Source organism: Ascidia mentula, chromosome 3, assembly GCF_947561715.1.
Source record: "Ascidia mentula chromosome 3, kaAscMent1.1, whole genome shotgun sequence".
Taxonomy (NCBI): Eukaryota; Metazoa; Chordata; class Ascidiacea; order Phlebobranchia; family Ascidiidae; genus Ascidia; species Ascidia mentula.
This window is the reverse complement of record NC_138568.1, coordinates 9391801-9412700: the sequence shown is the minus strand read 5'-3', so window position 1 is coordinate 9412700 and position 20900 is coordinate 9391801. Positions and strand designations below refer to the sequence as shown.

Below are 20900 nucleotides of genomic sequence, written 5' to 3'. Positions count from 1 at the left end.
GATAACAGGGAGATTAGTTACATTCGGCTGTAAATTACCTGCGCCACGTCCTCACGTCTGCTTTTACAACATCACCAACTCACTGGATAAAGAAATCCATGCTTAGCACTTTCACATAAAATATTCTTAATTTTTAGTCTCATCAACTAACCACGACATGTGGAATTATTCTTAATACACAAAAGTGCCATTCAAGCCTAACCAATATGTGCCACATCAAACTCCCAATATTCTCGATATACATTTGCTTGACAGACCAACTGCTTAACAGCAACTTCAACACATACTGATTTGGGGTTGCACATGTTCCAGCGATCACTGACAATTCACACTATTACAATACGTTGTGTGCTGTTGTTGGCCCGTTGTAGGCAATTATGATCGTTTGCTAATGTTGGTTCGACGATGGCGAAAGTTTGAGGCATTACTGTTGATAGTTGGGGGCACGTTGGTTGTTCCAATTGATGTTCAAAGAATAGTTGGGCCGAGGTTGGTCCAAGGTTCGCGCTAACTGGCAGCCTACCATGGGCCGATGAGCAAAAACACATTACTCTAACGTTGTACCGATGAAGTTGGGCCGATTAAAACCAACCGTAAGACCAACGTAATGCCGACCAAAAAATGTTATCTGGGTCCTTATTTGTGATTTCCATCGAGAACAGGCATGGGAAAGATGGGTAAGAAAGTCTGACAATAATGTTGGCCAACATAAGGACGAAGTGCTTGCACTTATGAGAAATGTAGCAAGTGCCGAAGAGAGCTATGAAAAAGCATTGCAGCTCTTGCAGTCAAGCCCACATTGGAAAATCAATGTAAAACTGCAAAAGTACTTCACTAATATTTGGCTGAATGAAAAAAAAGTATGTTATATAGCAGTTACAAAATAGTTTCATAATGTAAAAACCAACAAATTTCAGCGATGGTTATGGTTACATCGAGCCGATCAATTGAAGGTCCTCATTCGAACTAATAATGGTGCGGAAAGACAAAATCGTGTTTTAAAAGAATGTCATGTCAGATTTAGGACAGACAAGTCTCTGTCTGGTCTGATTACAATTCTGCACAAATAATTCCTGCCAAATGGATGGAACAAGTAAGTTAAACTATTACGTGGTGAAAAATCAAATATACAGAATATAGATCTTCAAGCAATTATAGAAGTTACCACAAAAACATTCCCATCTTTCTCCAAAATCGCCCAAGGAAGGTGGTAAAACATTGCATAAAACGTATAGGAGAGTCTGAAAATGTTGAGGCAAGTAAAATTTGTAGACTAGGAGATGATGTTTTTACTGTTGTAAGCAGTTCCACTTTAGAAGTCTACACTGTAAAATTGGGCAATGGTATCATGTTTCCAAAATGCACTTGTCTTGATTTTATGCGAAATTTCTTACCATGCAAGCACATGTTTGCAGTTTTTGAAAAGTTTTCAGATGTTGGTTGGTATAGTCTACCTGAGTGGTACCACAGCTCAGTGTACATGATATTGGATCCTGCTGTTGTGGATCAAATTTCGACTACAACTTTTTCCAAAGATATGCAAAATGAAGAAGTTGTTGACCTATTAACATCATGGCCTGCAAAACCTGCCAGCAATGATTCAGAAAACATAGAGAATTTGGAATCAGACAACACCGAATGCACGGATAACATTAAAAGGCGCAAAGAAAGCCACCGGAATTTTGTTGACCTAACGAAATCGTTGTTAGACCTGTCATATGATGTGATTTCAAACCAAGTATTGGACGAAGGATGTGCAGATGTTAAAACAATTATGGCCAAATTTTCCAAGGCATGTACTGTTGATGCTGGTCTAAGAATTACACAAACTCCTAAATTCAAGTCCTTGAGTAGAAAAAGAAAAGCACCACTTCCTTCACAAAGTTTACACGATAAACTGCCGCTAAAGCGCCCCAAACCAAACCCATTTGCTTCGCGTGTTGGAAAATTCGCAAACATCATGCGTCCACTGCATCAAGTTGGCACTTTGTTTCCATTGTCGCAACAGGATACCAATACCAAGCAGAAATCCACAATAATCGGCAGTTGTTTGCACAAGCCATATTTTTGCATTGATTATACCACAAAGAAACCTGGATATTCTGAGCCCAAAAGCGTTCATAACATAACAGACCTAATCAGAAATTACAATCCAACAGAAAAGCCAATCAAAAACGGACCTCATTCAACCTCATATTTAGAATTAAAATCAATCGATGATACTCTGACACCACATGAAGTTTGCATTTTAAGAAAGTATGACAGCAGATTTAATGTTGGTTGGCTGTATGATGAAATAATTAACAGTTTTCCATGGCAATTAAGTTGTAAGTATGAACACATCCTATATGCCTGTTCAACTGTGGCTCAGGCATTACAAAGACGAGCTTCAATTAAAAAATTTTGGGAAGGTATTAAATTGCAGCACAAAAGATTTATTTTTATACCGTGGAACCCTTCTGGTTGTCATTGGGTACTACTTGCTGTAGATATTCAAAGGGGTGTAATGCTTTACATCAATCCAATTACAACACCATGTAAGGAAACAGATCACAATGTTGACACTGCACAAAAAATGGTAAACTACCTATTTGCTGAAAAATTTGGGACAAAAATTACATCCATGGAAATGCCAGAAAGAGAACAGCAGCCAGATGGGTCCAGTTGTGGAGTTATGGTTTGCATGTATGCAAAACGACTAACACTGGGAAAAAACCTTCAACAAAATGGTTCTGTTCATGAATATAGATCAGAAATCCTGAATATGATTGCTGGCAAATGCCTTAATGAAGCAGATAACAAACACTTGTGTAAATCATGCAAGATTGAAGACGATGACCCATCAAAGTTAAACTGGGTCGAATGCACTCGATGTAAACAGTGGTTTCATATCAAGTGTGTTGATTACTTATTTGAAAATGCAAACCAGGACAAATACTTTGTGTGTCCATTGTAAGTGCAGCTATGTTGAAAGTAGTTAAAACGACCATTATCATGTAAATGTAACAGCTTAGTTGAACACAAGCGTGGTCAACCAAATTTAAAGACACAACGTTCTACATGCCCTTATGTATGAATGTGGTTGACCAATAATAGGTCATTACATTGTGATGTCCCTGAACGCTTAGTGTGGTTGCCATCTAGCTAGTATGGGTTTACCTGACGCTAGCTGAACGCTTGAAAAAGTGTGGCTAACCTTAACTAGCTGTGCGCCTTAACCTAAGCAATGTTTATTTAGTGTACTTTTCCATGCATATGTATTAAAACACCCAGTTTCATATGGCTATTGGCGAGACGTCAGGGTTATCAAAAATGCCAGCGACCACAAGCAGGATGGCTCTTGGCCGTGGTGGGAAATCCTGTAAAGAACATAGGTTCACAATGTGATCCAGTTAATTTGCAAGATGTCTACAAACGACGATTACATCATTTAAATGAAGTTAAGTATTTCTATATTTTGGGATAACCAAACTTTAACCACAAAAAAATTATTACGATCACAAATTTACTTTTTAAGATCACAGATTGAAGATGTGCCAAACATTATTTTAGAAAAATGTCTTCAGGGAAGGACAAAGACAGCCATCTTGGACCACATTGACTCTTTGGGGGAATGGTGCATGACAGCAATAATATAACAGAGACCACGCCAAAGGAGCTGACGCTTTATTGGAAATAGCTGAGTTAATGTTATGGGTTTTGCTTTGGCCAGCATGGCTGGTTGTCTACTTATCGTTATATGCAGTCTGTCTCAACCTATCACCTCACAGTGCGACTTGCTGCGATCCTATGGCAGACAATGATATTCCGCAGAGATTTGAGAACCCTTATGGTGTTATCAGTGTATATGTTTAATTTTTATGTGTGAAACTTTATATGTTTAATTTCATGTTCATGTTTTCATGTGTGTGCAAAATAAACATGATTTGATTTGTATGCTGACATGCTTTTTTGTTCATTGACATGTTTTTTTTGCTCTTTACTTTCTGCCTAATAATGGCCTTTAAAAAGGAAATTTGCTCATGGATTAAGTTTGAAAACTTTATTTTTGTCCTTTTATTTTCTGAAAAAAAAACAATGAAATGTTTCAATATGGAAGCATGGAAATATACGTAAATACATAGTCAAACAGCATATCATAAAAGAACACCCACTTGCAAGAAATGTTACACTATACTTACAATGATGTGATCATCCTACAAAAAAAAATTAGTAAAGTAACTTAAACAACGTCTACTTGGTACTGTACAAAGAAGTGCACTTCTTTTAAAAACAAAAACAATGTATACTTACCACATCATTATTTCCCTCATTCCTCTGCGAAATAAAAAAGGGAGCATGTTATATATACAATTACTCATTACCAAATGCACTTGTAACATACATTTTGTAGTTTCAAACACCTGTTTAGTTTGTTTCTTAACATATTATTGTGCGTTTGCGTGTTTAGCATAATTTTATGATGTTACAACATCCAGGTATAACTAAGAATTTTAATGCCTATTTAAAAATGTTTTTATGTGTTTAAGGTGTTGCTAATCTTACATTGGTCCCAAAAAAAATTTCTGCAGTTACCCATCTGAAAAAAAATAAAGTCTTGTCATAATTTGTAAATGTATCATACAGTTCTACACTTACTGTGCAGTCTGTGGTATTTTGTTTTGTCTGAAACCAAAGAAAGCAGTTAAAATTTGACAAATTGACACTGGCAAATACAATCAATAAAAAATGGTACTTTTTGTTGTGGTATTTAAGTGAGCTAAGTTATGATAAAGAAGTGTTGATTGTTTATTCATAAAATGCAATTTGGGCCTTTGAACCTAATTGCAAGCAACACTAAGTTAAGCATAACAAATATGAAAAGAAATTTTACTCTTGTAGTTTTTTGAACCTCCTATATGGAAGAAATCTAAAAAAGATCAAAAGTTAACACAGTGGATTACATCGAGGGAATATCATTACCTCCTTCGTTTGGCTCTTTGGATTCTGCTAAAAAAAAGTCAAACACATTTTTCTCATACGCACTATTTGTATGAAACATATATGTACTTACCCGTTCATTGGCATTTTGTTGCCCTGAATTTAACACTACAGTGTTTATTGACGAATTGATAAACTTAACGTCCATTTTTTTCTGCAAAAATAGAAAAAAAATTTCTGGCAACGATTTATGTTCAATACAAATGCGCATATTGTAGAAATTGTTTTATAGCTGAGAAAAAATAAGGACTAAGACTTCCAACAAGATTACAAGACAAATTGCACTCGCAAGCTTCAACGTTCCTTCTTCACGTGATTGCTTTCCCGCGGTTCGCTCTATGACGTAACAATGTGAATTATTAGTCATCACGTAAGCTTGCGTTCCATGGAGTCAGTTTGTGTTGTAGTTGCTGCAATGTAGCTGCTTTCTCAGGTGAATGTTTCGAGAATATTTTAAGGCTATTTTACCACATATTGGATAGGCCTAGGTGGCACATGTTGTGGTTAGTTTGTGAGTCTAAATAATTAGAATATTTGATGTTAAAGTTATAACAACAAAGTTGTTTCCCAACATAATGTAGAATATTTGATATTAAAGTGAGAACAAAAATGTTTCCCTTCATCCAGTAAGTAGAATCTGACGTGGCGCAGGTGACTTTACGTTCACATAATACCTGATGTGAGACAATCGTTATCATTCGCAGACGATTGGGCGTAAATAAGTCTGTTGATAATCTCATTGATGATCGTGGGAACTGGAAAAATCCCCATTCATGTTTGAAAAAAACTTTGGGCCCCGGTGTAGTAGTATCTTCCCCCCATACTAGCTAGTCAGCAACCACACTAAGCGTTCAGGCACATCACAAAGTAATGGCCAAACGGTCAACCACATTCATACATTAGGGGAGATTTATTTTTATCAGAAACTCATCCCTGTGCAGAACGTTGAGCCTTTTCAAGACTTATTTGGTTGGTTGACCACACTTGCGTTCAACTAGGCTTTCACCTCCAGTAAATATAAGTAATCATGATGTAACCATTGATTTACAGTGTACAAACAAAGTATTTGTCCTGATTTGCATTTTCAAGTGAAGTAGCAACACATTTGATATGAAACCACTGTTTGCATCGAGTGCATTCAATCCAGTTCAGTTGTAAGGGGTCAGTAACATTATCATTGCATGATTTACATATTTTGTTGTCCATTGTATCATGAAGGCATTTTCCAGCAATCAAACTTAAGATTTCAAGCCTATAGCTGTGCACAAAAGTGTTTTGCTGGAGACTTTTACCAGTTTGCTAGCCATACATACAAATCATTACTCCACAACTTAATCCATCAGGTTGTTTTGTTCTTTGTGGACTTTCCAAAGTAGTAATTTTCCAACCATATTTTGTTGTTAGCAAATAGTTGACCATGGCTTTTGCAGTTTTAACATTGTTGTCGGTTTGCAAGCAAGGCATTGTCATTGGGTCTATGTAGAACATTTTTCGGCTAAAGATGTCAACAACAAGCAAAACCCAGTGAAAACCGGAGGGGTTCCAAGGTATAAAAATTGCTTGTTTTGCCTGCAAATTTACTCCTTCCCAAACTTTTTTGATTGAAGCCTTCCTCTGCAATGTTTGAGACATTAGAACAAACATACAAGGTATGTGGGTAAATGCTTGTTAATTGCCATAGATAGCTGTTGATAACTTTAACATAAAGCCAACCAACTTTAAATCTGCCGTCACATTGTTTCAAGTTATAAACTTCCTGTGGCGGCAATGAGTCGTCAAGGGATTTTAACTCCAACAAGGAAATGAAATGAGGGCCATTTTGCAAAACCCTACTGGAAGCTTTGTAACCTTTAATGTGAGCTGTAATGTGTTGTTGTACCCCTGATTTTTTGCTCCTATCATTCACCAACGGCTTTTCACATGCTTGTTCACTGATGGTTGCCTTTATTGTTCTTTGTTTTTTCTTGGGTATGGGAAACAAAGTGGTTACTTGATGCAGTGGTCGCATGAGGTTTGCAAACTGCCCGACTCGAGAAGAAAATGGGTTTGGCTTTGGTCGCTTGCGAGGCTACTCATCGTGAGAACCCTTTTCAGGGAATGTTGATTTTCGCTTCCTTTTCAAAGACTTCAGATCAGGAGGCCGAGTTATTCGAAGACCAGCATCATAAGAACATGCTTTCGAAAATTTTGTAATAACTGACTCAATTTTTGAAATTCCTTCATCGAAAACTTGCTTGGAACTGACATCATAAGAGAGGTCTGTCAAGTGCTTTATCAAATCAATGAACTTTTGATGGCTTTGTTTGCGACCTGAGGTTTCATTTCCAGTTGCGGCAATTTTTTCAGGTTGAGTATTTAATTGGCTTGTGGTGGTATCCTTAATATTGATTTCTTCACTTTCAACCACAGTATCAGGAACAGTTCCAACCGATATTTGATTTACAACCACCGGATCCAAAACCATGTAAACAGAGTTGTGGTACCATTCCGGCAGACTATACCATCCAACATCTGCATACTTGGTAAAAATTGCAAACATATGTTTGCATGGTAAAAAATTGTGCAAAAAATCATGACATGTGCATTTTGGAAAATCCCTTTCATAGCCAAATTTTACAGTGTATATTTCTGAACACGAACTGCTTACCACAGTAAACATATCCCCATTTCTACAAATTGAACTTGTCTGAATGTTTGTAGACTCACCTAAACGTTTAATGCAATGTTTTACCAACTTTTTTGGTCGATTTCGAAGGAAGTTGGGAATATCTGCATTGTAACTTCTGTAATTTCCAGAAGATCTTAAGTTTTCTTGCTTGTATCTAAAAAAAATTATATATTAAACAATTTCAATTGACAAATGAAGTACACTTACTTCTCATATGCATTTGGTAAAAAATCCTTGTGCAAAATTGTGATCAAGCCAGATAATGACTTGTCTGTCCTAAATCGAACATGGCATTCTTTCAGCACACGGTTTGTCTCTCAACACCATTATTGGTGCGAATCAAAACCTTCAACTTGTCTGCCCTATAGAGCGACAACCATCGCTATAGAAAGGGTGTGTTAATTTTAATGAAATCAAGATATCCTTTAAAAAAGAATTCATACTTTTTCCTTGAGCCAAATGTTTGTAAAATATTTTTGTAGTTTTGAATTGTTTTTCCAAACCAAGTTTGATTGAAGGAGATGAAGTGCCCTGTTGTAACTATTTTCACATTCGGCACTAGCAACCCCTCTCAAAAGACTAAGAACTTCATCCTTCATCATTTTTTTACCCATCGTTCCCATGCTTGTTCCCGGTGAAAATCGCAAATAAGGACATGGGTATCTGTGGAATAATAAGCATTATATCATTTAACCTTAAAGTGTCTAATGTAATGCTTTTACCTGAAAAAACACTTTCAATGGCATGAATCTCTGCGTCACATTTATCGACCATAAAACATGATGGGTTCCATTCAGGAGTCCATTCTTTTAATATGGCCAGTGCCTCCTCAATGTCTAATTGTCGTTCATTATGTGTTATAAAGCTAGCCACAACTTGATAGCCAACATTTGTTTTCACACAGAGAAAAAATAGCGGGAGTGCATATTTGGATGTCTTGTAGGTAGCATCCATTAGACAAATGTCTTGGCCATAGCGTAGTAGCAATCTACGCTGCCACGCAAATTGATGAATGAACAGCATGGTTTGTTCTGATTGAATGACAGGTGCTGTTTCTCCACCAACTACACTGGTTTCAGTGCCAGCAACATACGGCCGAAAGAATATTTTATCCTCAGCATTTCCGGTCTTTACCCATTCATCTACCAAGCACTGAACATTGGCTTGATCAATTTTTGCAAGTCTGTGTTTAGAAAATGCATGGTGATAATGACTTTGAATGTCCTTTTTAGTGGGGAAAAATCTTCTATTCGAAGTAGGCAATGGTTTTTCATGCTTTAATAGTTCATAAGAGACATAGTGTCTCAGACCTCTTTGAATTTCGTCAATGCTGCTTACACCTTCTGTAACTAGTTCATCTATTTTGGCAATTAACCTGCGATCAACTGGTTGAAGGAATCCAGCCGCCTTAAAAGAAAACATGCAAAAATGATTACAAACGTTTGAGTTTACAGTAAAATTGATTGACTTTTACAACATGCTTACTTCTCCTACAACATGGCCGACATGATCCTCGTTTTTTGGGAAACAAATACTGTAAGCTTGTTCCTTTAGTATGTTCCCATCACTATTTTGTAGCAAATCTCTAAAAATGGCACTTACTGTGTTCATTTTACTTGAACACTTTGACAGTACCTAAATTAAATTGCTTTATATACCAATATTATATATTTACAAATAATGAAAGAATTACCTTAAACTGTGGAAACTTCGCAACTTTTCGAATAAAAATTGATGCACTACAGTTCTTTTTTTTTGTCCCTTGAATGCACAAGCGCCTTTTGCAAGGGTTCGGGTGATCTTGCAACTTTAAAAGTTGAAACCATTCAAAAATGTCACATTGTTTTGTCTTCATACTAATGTTCTACCTGCTTAGGAATGGAGGCTTGACGCCTTTGATTTTTCAACTTGTTGCGATCTTTTGCATGTTGACATTCCAATATTTTGCTTTGTTAAATTAAGTAGGGGGTAAATGAGCTGTCCCAAGGTATGTGACTTTTTGAAATGTCTTATATTTTAAATTAAAGGACACAACAAATAGAACACTCTCAAAAGCAATAACGTAAAATTCATATATACCAAAAGATTTGTTTGACAATGAAATGAATTTTGTTAATGTTGAAACTTCAAATTTCTCAACTAAGGCGTTCGCTTGAAACATTGAACAGGCCCACTGTAAATTTTTTTTCGTTTTATAACCAACAACTTTACCACTCAATACTAAACTACCTGCATGTTTTCCTCGGTCTTTGTTTGTGTGGTTTGCATGGCATTCTGTTTAAAGTTTATTCATATCAGTATATACATAAAAGTTTTTTCAACAACAAACAGCTTCACAAACCATTTCATTGAATTGATTTTCTGGATTGAATTCAGTCTTTACAAACTTAACTAAATATCTTGTTTTCTGCAATAAACTTGTGCCCTGCATTTTAAGACTTTCTCGAATTGCTTTACTTGTCTTCTCAACATTATTCATAAAATGGTATATCCAAACTCATCTGGTAAACCTAATGTGTACTTTTTGTATTGCGACAAATACAACTTACCATGTTTTCAAACAAAGAAAAAACCAGAACTTCTGATAGTATAACTTTATACTGGCATACTTTTTTAGTACCCAGTTGGCTTCTGTCAATGCCCCAAAGTGATTCATAGCAATCCGAATGGGCAACAATGTAAGGAATGCCAGAATCATTCCAGTGCACTGGGCTTTTATGCAAGTCTAAAAAAGGAATTATAAAAAACAAAATCCATTAAGTTGAAAAATAGTTGCCAATTCAAATGTACCAGCATTGAAGTTGAAAACAAATAGTGGGACAAAAAGTAAAGGGATTTAAACTCACCATATGATTTGACAGTGGTGGTCTTAAAGGTTAGTGCAAATGACCCTTTAAACTGATGTAGCATATTTTCAGCCTTTTGCTTGGAGTCATACCACTACCAAAAACGGGGAATAAATAAAATGGATGTAATTTTTACTTCAATAACCAATAAGTACATATTTTTTCCTTCAAACATTTAAAAATTCACTCCATATTATTTTGTACCAACCTTTAGTACTGCATTGGAATGTGCAAATTCCACCTCACAGTGTGATTCTTCACGATGGTTACTAAAACAAGTTTTTAGACGCAATTTCAATTAAAATAAAGTTTTTACAGTTTTTACCTTGTTGGAACAATCCCGTTAGAGACACTCAAATGTGTAGGGCGTTATTTAAAACGTCTACACAAAATTTAACACTGCCGTATATCTGACTCCTGATAAAAAGGCTACTATCTAAACCAAAGTTAATCTGTCAGTTTAATGCATAAATAAAAGTCGCACAAGTATTACAACAAAACGTTACAAACCACGCGTACTAAAATCTCTGTCTGTGAGTCTATAAAGAAATCATGGAATAGAGTTATAGACTGAAATATCGTCCTCTTCAAAGACTGAATTATATATATATGACTCTATGTTTCTCTATATTTCTCTATGTTTTACCCAAAGATGTGTGGCTTATATAGAAAATGCATACAGGGTCGTTTGGGTTCGGCCCGATCCGTGACTCATTTGAAAAGACAGCTGTGTTGATGTAAGTGTCACGGAATATGATTAGCCGGATATTAAGGTGTCTTCCGTGCATACAATAAACAGCGCGTGCGCCGTATTGGTTGAAATGGGTTCGTGGCGTATTATTCGACGTTAATAAAAAATACAGATGTCACGTAAACACAACATAACATACGAGAAATGTGACGTCAGATAGAAATGTCTCGGCATTTGTGAGAATACAGGACAATGTCGTTTGTGATGCAACACGCGCTACAGTGACACACAATTGTGACGTAGACCTGGAATCGTTTTGTGGCATACAGGCACGGTTCTAGTCAATTCCGTTGTGGAGCGGAGTTATGATCGGAGAAACGTATATCGATATGTTTGAAATTTATAATTTTATTTAGGGCTGCCATGTTGCAGTAGATTCTATCTAATCTAGAGGCAGATCGTGGAGTCACTTGTGTATAGGCTTTTTTGTTCGGGTATAAGTGTCTAAAAGCGTCTTCTAAGTTATAAATTGATTTGGTTTCTAGCCAAAGTTTTACATCTTGTCGTTCATTTTTTGGTTTTGCCAGGGTGTCTATTTTGTTATAGGTGAAATTGAAGTCTCCACCAATTATAGTATTTTGGTTTAGTTCTGTGTGTAGAATTTGTATTTGTCTAGCTCTTATCTTTGTCGCGTCATGTGAATTTCCAGATTTCAAGTAAATACACTGTTTGAATACACTGTTTTATACCATTTGATATGCAAAAAATTTCTGTTTTCGATTCGTTTATCTTTTGTCCAGATGCATTTTTAAATCTGCGTAATAGATGAAAAATTATAGGTATTTCGACAGGGTTCGATATAAGGAAAGTAGTGTCATCAGCGTATTGTTGAATTTTAGTACAATATTTACGGTATTTAAAACCACATATATTTTTACATTTCTTAATTTTTTGTGTTAATGTTTCATTCAGTGTAATACATAATAGCATGCTTAACCCGCATCCTTGGCGTACACCTCTTTTAATTTGGATTTTGTTCGTCAACAAGCCGTTTATCATTATTTGGCTAGTGATCTTGTTATATAATGTTTTGATCCATTCATATGTGTCTTGATGTATTCCTAATTGTTGTAACGTGCGAAATAAATAGTTGTGATTGACTGTGTCAAAAGCCTTTTCTATGTCCGTAAGGACAATGGCTAGTTCTGTGTTTTGTTTCTGTGCTACTTATATGGCTGCGTTTAAATTGAAATGTATGTGTTGGAGTTGTCGATTGGGTAGGCCGCATTTTTGTTCTATTGAAATTTTGTCGATGAGTTCGGTTTGCAGTCGTTTTGCTATTGTTTTGCAAATGATTTTATAGTCCGCATTTAATAGAGATATTGGTCTGTAGTTTTCGATTTTTGTTTTGTCGTTTCTTTTTGGTATTAGTTTAACTACCGCGTTTTTCATACTCTCTGAAAGTTCTTTTTGCAGATATATGTTTATCGCCAGTTCATAAAAGTCTTCTTTTATTTCTGGCCAGAAGTGTTTGTAAAATTCGGCTGGGAGGCCGTCTAATCCTGGTGTTGCGTTTTTGTTCATGGTTTTTATTGCGGTTGTTAGTTCCCTTATCGTGAGGAAACTTTCTCGATTGGTGGTATTTTGTTCTTCGCATGTTGTAATATCCTTTAAAAAAAACTCTTGGTCTACGTTGTTCGTGTGCTTTTCTGTGCCCCATAGGTTTATGTAGAAGTTTGTTATTTCGTTTGTTATTTTTTCTTTATCGGTTGTTGTCTGATCATGTATTTGGAGGGCTCTGATGGCACTATCTTCTTGTTTTTTTGTTTCTATTTTAAAAAAGGCTTTGTGTGGTTTTTCTTCTATGGTTTTTTCTTTTATCCTTGCGCGTATTTTCGCGCCTTTATTTTTCTCCTGATCCATGATTTTGTTTTGTTGTCGAATTTCTAAGTATCTGAGGTTTAAATTTGGCTCGTCTTTGTTTAATTTTTTTTGTAGTGTTTCCATTTCAATTTGGTTTTGTTTATAAATCCGCTCCTGTTTTTCTGTCTTGTATTTTGCGTATTCTATTGTTTTCTTTTTAATGTTCATTTTGAAATGTTCCCAGTATTGAAAAATACTTTTGTAGTTGTTTTTACTTTGTTGAAGGTCCCCAATAGTGTCTTTAATTTTTTGTATGTATTCCTTATCAGTGAGCAAGCTGGTATTAAGTTTCCAATAATTTTTTCCCCAAGTTTTGTTATTTCCCGTTTTTAATGTCAGCATCGGTGCTGCGTTATGATCTGTAAATGTTATTGTTATGTGTTTGAATGCTTTTATTTTATTAACGAGTGGAAGGTTACAATATATGCGGTCTATTCTTGATGCGGATTTTGGGGATATGTACGTAAAAGTTTTTTTGTGGGGGTATAGGTGTCTAAATGTGTCTTCTAAATTGTATATCGATTTGGTTTCTAACCACTGTTTCACGTCTTGTCTTTCCTTTGATGATTGTGCTAAAGTGTCTATTTTATTATATGTAAAATTGAAATCACCGCCGATTATGATGTTTTGCTTTATTTCGTTTTGGTTGAGGTCTGTGTGTAGATTTTGTATTTGTCTTAATATTGTTATTGCGGCGTCATGTGTATTTCCAGATTTTAAGTAAATGTTGTATATTGTAAATGTTTCTGTTTTATTCTCGTTTCGTGTCTCTAATGTTATTTTTTGAATGTGGTTAGTTTCAATGATTTTATGGGTTATGTTTTCATAGAAGTTTTCCTGTCTTAATATTATTGCTGTTCCGCTGTGTAGTCTGTTTTGTTCCGGTTGTGTTGCATTTGCGTATATTTTGTATTTGTTTTTTGATGCCCATTTTTTAATTTTGTCGTAGTCAATTTTGTGTGTTTCTTGAACAAGCGTAATATATATCTTTTCTTTTTCGATCAATTGGTAAATGTTTTGTGTATTTCTGTTTAGCCCGTTGACGTTTACTGTTAGAATTTTGAGGTTTTCTGTCGCCATTGGATGTGTGTTGAAAAAAAAGGACGTTAACAGACGTTAATATTTTGATTTTTTAGGGAAAGGAAGTAGTGGATAGGATAGGGTGAAAGCCCGCAACGCTACCTTCTTCTTTCTTTCTTTCTTCTATTTTTCTTTGTTCCAGAATTGGAGCTGGAATTCGATGCTGTGGAAGGTTGATCTTCCTTTTTTCTTTTCTTGTCTTGGTCAGTTGTGCCAATGTTAAATTTGCTTCCCATTATTATTGCTTTTTTTTCTACAGCTTTTTGTGTGGTTAGAGGTGAACGTATTGGAGTCATCGGGTTTGCGTTATTTGCTTTGTTTCTGCAGGGAGAGAGAAAATCTTTGGGCAGAGGGTTTTGGACAGTTTTCGAGGTTCCGTATGAAGAGTTATCAGATTCTGTATTGGTCATGATTTTTAGATCCCCGGATTCGGTAGATTTCATTGGCTCGACGGATTTTTCTTCTTTTATTATATCAACTTCTGAGGGTTGGTTCTGTTTTTCAGTTTCACTTTCTTTTTCTTGTTCGTTTTCTGTGGGTAATATTTGTGCTTTATTTAGTTTCTCCATTTTTTCTTCATGAATTCTTATTCTATTCAGGATTGGGGACAGGTCCTGTGTCTCTGTTACTATTCCTTGTCCTATGGGGGTGGATCTCTTGGGTAGTGGTGGGAATTTAAAGTCAAAGGAGAGCTTGGCTTGGCTTTGGGTTTTGCTAATTTTGGATACTTGTGGGCACCATCTGCCTCTGTGGCCTCTTTCGTCGCATATCGGGCAAAGATCCTTTTTTGGGCATTGTGACGCCCAATGGCCTCGTTTGTTACAGAGAGTACAGGCTGGGCCGAAACCCTCTCCAGGTTTAGCTATTTGGATGTTGTGGCCGAAGATTTTGGTTAGTATTTGATGTTTTCCTCCCTAAATTCTTCTACAAATAGGTGCACATAACCGTTGTGTAGGTTTTTGTACGTAAGGAACCTGTGTTCGGCATACTTTCCCCATTTCAGGTCATTGACGGCTTATTCAAAATGCTCTTTGGTCATTTCCAGGGGGACTGGGTTTTGGTGGCTATTTCGCTTGTATTATTAAGCTAAAATGATCGGTCATCTCGAAATCTGTGGGTTCTTTTAGTTCTTCTAATAGTTTTTCTCTTGTTTCCATTGCCAATTCGATGTGAGAGTATGTCACTTTGTATATCGATTGCGCTTTGTTAATGGATTGTACTCCACAGAGGAGGTCGTTATATTTTTTTAGTATAGTCTGGAATAGTTCTACAAAGTCGTCCAGGGGATAATGATCTTGGTTCAGGATTTAATATATACTGAACGGTCTTCTTCTAAGAAGGTTTCTTTAGACATTGTCATTGAGTTTTCGTGAAGAGTAGCGTAGGAGCAAAGTTTAGTGTTTGTGGTTATTTTTCGGTATGTTACAGAAGAGCGTGGAAAGGCGTTATAAGTTGACAGTAATTTGGTCTCCGCGACAAACAAACACGCAGGAAGTTAATTTTGTAATTACGTCAGGAAGGAGGAGGGGGAGCCTCTGGGCACGACTCTGAAGGGAGTGTTCCCGGAGGGTCGCCTTCCTACATTCTCTCAACAATGAGAAACAGTCTCCTTCGTTTCTACCTCAGAGGACACTGAAACGTCGGGAGGATGTTTCTTGTGAGCTCTCTTTAGAGCACAAGGTTGGGTCCAGGAAACAAGTTCCTGGCTAGCAAGCTGACTGGCACAGGTAAACTGTCACAAAATACGTCAAGACTGTTATAATATGGCTTTATCGCGAGTGAAATCAGGCAACAAAAATGAGCATGCACAAAAAACAACAGAGCACACGTGGTTTTGATACTTCCTGCAATAACCGTGAACCGGTGAAGGCCCCCGTCAGGTAAGTATGCTTTGCACAGCTTCTTGAGAGGTAGCATTTTTGTCGTCCGTCTTTGTGTTTGCCGCATTGTGCATTTCACGGCTTGTTTTATCTGGTCTCCGACAAGCACAACAAACAAATGTGCCGTTAAATTAATTGCTCTCCCGTCCTCCCTCTCTATCTCTCTTTCCTTGGCAAGTGCATACAGACGACACACACACACTCATGGGATGCACCGCTGTTTCGTGCAATTGTTTTGCGAATGATTAACAGATGGTTATTCCCACATGTGTGGGAATGTGGGCCGTGCCTGGAGGTAGTGCAATACCAGGACAACCCGTGGGCAGGTCGAAGCAAGCTCCGGCACCGTGCCCTCTGTCCAAAAATCAGGTTAATACAAAGACATGCAAGCGAATCGCTTGCGTCCCAGGTATTAAACTGAGAAGAACAGAGTGGTGTACTAGTACCAACCCGGGTGTTAGACGGGTGGACCATTCGCCATGCCGAAAGGGCTGGTTTGCAACCGTGGCCTCCGGTTGCTGTCGCTTGCGATGGCGGTGAGGGGGTGTTGGATAGGCGAGTTCGCCCGTCCGGGTGACAGACAAGTAATCTGTCGGGTTCGATTAAAACCGCGCCGAACTGGGGTCAAAAGACTGCGGTCGTGCGAGGGCACTATGGCCCCTCTGGCTATAAAATGGAAGGAAGCCAGGTCTAAAACCCTCCCCGACAAAGAAGGTCGGGGAGCCGACTACCCAAAGGGAGCAGACGGGGAACCAACGTGGGGGGTTATTTCTGGTAACTACAGGGATGAGTCGGATGATCGCTCACCGACCAGAAGCAGAGCCCTGAAGGAACCACGGTATGCCCGGGTAGCCAACCCCTTCTTAGCTCTAAAGAGCCGAGAAGCGATGCCGCAACATCCACTGAGTCCGCAACGTCCGGAAGAGTCCCTCTCGCATTTGCTGCCAAATTTTATTCCGGTGAAAAATGAAAAAAAAAAAAAATTTGCTGGTTTTTTTCCTACCGTTTTTGGCAGGCCATTCAAATTAGTTTGTTCACCACATGACGTCACAAACGGACCCATGACCCAACCCCCGACACGACTCCTCCTGACCGTAACAGGCGAATCCCCCCCGTAGAAACTTCGTTTCTACCTTACGTTTTGCTCTACATCAGAGGATTAGTAAAAGACGGGGATAGCGCGAACGCAGTCCCCACTAGCAGAAAGTGTACGGCCGAGTTACCCGCATTTGGGGTAATCGCAAGGGTCAGCTAAGCCTAAGTGCAATGGCTAAGCCTCGCCCTGGGCCCACCGCCGGCCTTTTTTTTTTTTTCTTACACAGTATAGTAACATACTGAGACCACACCCTTGTCGTACTCCTCGTTTGATCTCGATTTTTTCAGTTAATCGTCCATTTATCATAATTTGGCTACTCGTTTTTTTGTATAGGATTTTTATCCATTGTATAGTATCTGTGTTTATATGTAGTTTTTCGAGCGTATTAAAAAGAAAGTCATGGTTAACCGTGTCGAACGCTTTTTCTATATCTGTCAGCATGATTGCTAGTTTCATGTTATGTTTTCGCGCTATTTCTGTCGTCGTGCTTATGTTATAGTGTATGTGTTGGATTTGGCGTTTCTCCAGTCCGCATTTCTGTTCTGCCGATATTTTCTCATTTAGTTCTATTTTAAGTCTGTTCGCGATTGTTTTACTAATTATTTTGTAGTCTGCATTGAGGAGTGTGATTGGTCTAAAATTTTTTATTTGCGTTTTGTCTTTCCTTTTGGGTATTAGTTTTACTATCGCGTTGCTCATTTGACTCGGTAGTTGTTTCTGCAGGAAGATGTTTATTATTTCCCCAAAAAGCCCTGTAGAATTCTATTGGTAACCCGTCTGCTCCTGGGGAAGCGTTTTCGTTCATTTCTTTCATTGATTTTTCTATTTCTTTTATACTTGGGTACGGGCTATAATCGTCCGTGTAGTATTCTTTTACTTTGAGATCTTGAAGAAAGAAGTTTTGTTCATTCGTGTTTTCTTCGTTTGCAGTGCCCCACAGGCCTCTATAGAAGTTTGTGATTCTTTCCACAATTTTGTTTTGCTCGGTCGTTATTTCGCCTTGAATTTCAAGTGCTCGGATCGCATTACTTTCCTGCTTTTTTGTTTCTGTTTTGAAGAAAGCCTTGTTCGGTTTCTCTTCGTCTATTCTTTCTTTTATTCTGGATCGGATTTTCGCGCCTTTGCATTTTTCGTATTCACTCATTTTGAGTTTTTTCTTCATTTCTAGGTATTTTTCGTTTAGCTCCAATTGTTCTTTGTTTAGGTTTTCCATCAGTGCGTTCATTTCTTTTTGTATTTGTATACGTTCTGCTGATGTCGTTTTTTGTACTTCTTTTGCGTAGGAAATTGAAGCTTTTTTAATTTTTTTTTTTAGTTCGTTCCAGTATTCGTATATGCTTTCGGTTTGATTCTTGTTGTCTTGTTGCTTCAGGATTATGTTTTGAATTTCTGTTTTGTATTTTTCGTCTTTTAGCAGGTTCACATTTAGTTTCCAGTATGGTTTTCCCCAGATGCATTTTTTTGTGATTTTTAGAAGAAGGTATGGTGAGTTGTTGTGGTCCGAGAAAGGTGTATGTAAGTGCTGGAAGGATTTTATTTTATTCAAAGTCTCTATGTTGCAGTAAATCCTGTCTATGCGTGTCGCTGATGCAGACGTAATGTGAGTGTATGCTTTTTTATTTGGGTATAGGTATCTAAATGAGTCTTCTAGACTATATTCTTCTCTAAATTCCTCCCATATTTGTTGGTCTATTCTTTTCCTTCCTATTGCTGCTATAGTGTCTTTTTCGTCGTATGTAAAATTGAAGTCGCCTCCAATTATTATTTTCCCGTTAAGTTCTATTTTTTCGAGTGACTTTCGTAGTGTATTTATTGCGTTATATCGTTTATTTGCTGCGTCCTGGCTTGTTCCTGATTTGAGGTATACGTTGATTGCTGTGTATTTTTCTGTCTTTTGATTCGTCTGTATTTGGAAGCTTATTTTATTGATGTGATTTTCTACTATTATTTCGTGTTGGATTTCTATTTCGTCGAAAGTAGCATTATCGGTGATAATTGCCGTGCCTGCGTATATTCGCTTTTCGTTTGGCGAGCGTGTTGCGCTATTATTATACAGGTGTATTCTTTGTTTCTTTGCCCATTCGTTTAGTTTACTTTCGTTTATTTTATGCGTTTCTTGGATTAGTCCTATCGTTATTTTTTTTTGGAGAACGGGTTGGGGTCATTGGATTTTCTTTGTTGAACTGTATCCTACAAGGGGATAGGATGACCTGGGGCTGAAGATTTTGGGCGTTTTTTGGGGTTTCATAGGTCGTGTTTTCCGAATCTGTATTAATTTGTAACTCTCCCGAGTGGGTAGATTTTGCCGGTTCTTCTATTTTCTCATCTTCTTCTATTCTTTCTTGATCTACGTTTTCTTTCTCTTTATCAGTTCCATTTTCTTCTTCTTCCTCTACTTGTGATGGTAATTTTTGTGGTCGGTTTAATTTTTCCATCTTGTTTTCATGGATATGAATTTGGTTTAGTATTGGGGATAAATCTTGGACCTTGGTTGTTATTCCTTTCCCTATGGGGGTCGACTTTTTGGGAAAGGGTGGGAATACGTCATCGTAAGAAGGTTTTGTCTGGTTGTAAGTTTTACTGATCTTGGAAGCCTCTGGGCACCATTTGCCCCTATGTCCCCTTTCGCCACATATGGGGCATATATTCTTTTTTGGGCATTGTGACGCCCAATGGCCGCGTTGGTTGCACATGGAGCAAGCAGGGCCAAAAGATTCGCCTGGTTTAGCAATTTGGATGTTATGTCCAAATATTTTCGTGATGCACTTGACGTTTGCTTCTTGAAAGTCTTCCAGTATCAAATGGATATACCCATTGTATAGGTTTTTATGGTTTTTGTGAGTCAGAAACCTGTGTTCTATATATGTTCCCCAGTTAAGATCATTTACCACCTTTTCGAAGTGGGATTTCTCCATTTCTATAGGTACTGGGTTTAAAGTTAGTTGCGTTCTGGGTTTTGGTGGGTTGGAGGCCTGGACGATTATCGCATAATTTTCTGTGACGTCGAAGGGGGTTGGCTCCTTTAGGTCTTTCAAAATGTTTTTCCTGGTCTCTTTAGCAAAGTCTAGGTTGGAATAAGTTATCTTGAAAGTTGACTGTGTTTTATCTATGGTTGTGACACCCATGAGCCCGTCCTTATATATTTCCAGATAACATTCAAAAAGGCGATTATTTTATTCGAGGCACCAATAGTCCCCACGAATATCGGACGATACGAAAAAAAATACAATAGTAATAAAAAAGTTTCAGGTACGTGATAAAGAAATGTCGAGCATTAACAATAACAGGCGATAGAAACAACAAGTACAGGTGTGTAATAAAGAAATATCGTTAACGAACGTTAGCAGAAAATAAACAACAACACAACGAGTGCATGTACGTAGCAACGAAAAGTCGAACATTAACAGAAGATAACAATAACACAACAATATACAAAAAAACAAGAAAGAAAAAGGGGTATCGATCATTAAGGAATTCGCAATGACACAACAAATACGGGTACACAAAAAAAATTGACGGGTACTGACATAAGGTGGTCAAATGGCTCTTACAATAAGGTCCGCAAGTGGGCGCTGAGGCGAGATTTTGTCCATTTTGTCGGGAGAGTAGTTTTCATGTAGGTACAATTTACAATATATACAATATACAATACAAAAGAACAGGGAGGTGTAATTTTGGGGTGTCATCCGGGAGAGGGCGTAGAGCACGGTTTTTGCGATTCATTGGTTGGGTATGG

The 20900-nt window shown here is 37.5% G+C and overlaps 1 non-coding gene and 1 pseudogene across 1 annotated transcript; both read right to left on the bottom strand.

Moving 5' to 3' along the window:
- Positions 1-16341: 16341 nt before the first annotated feature.
- Positions 16342-16542, bottom strand: LOC145896482 (U2 spliceosomal RNA). Its single transcript, XR_014401929.1, has one exon. It is a non-coding gene; the product is annotated as a U2 spliceosomal RNA (small nuclear RNA).
- A 695-nt stretch (positions 16543-17237) lies between these two features.
- Positions 17238-17374, bottom strand: LOC145896241 (U1 spliceosomal RNA; annotated as a pseudogene).
- Between the last annotated feature and the right edge of the window lie 3526 nt (positions 17375-20900).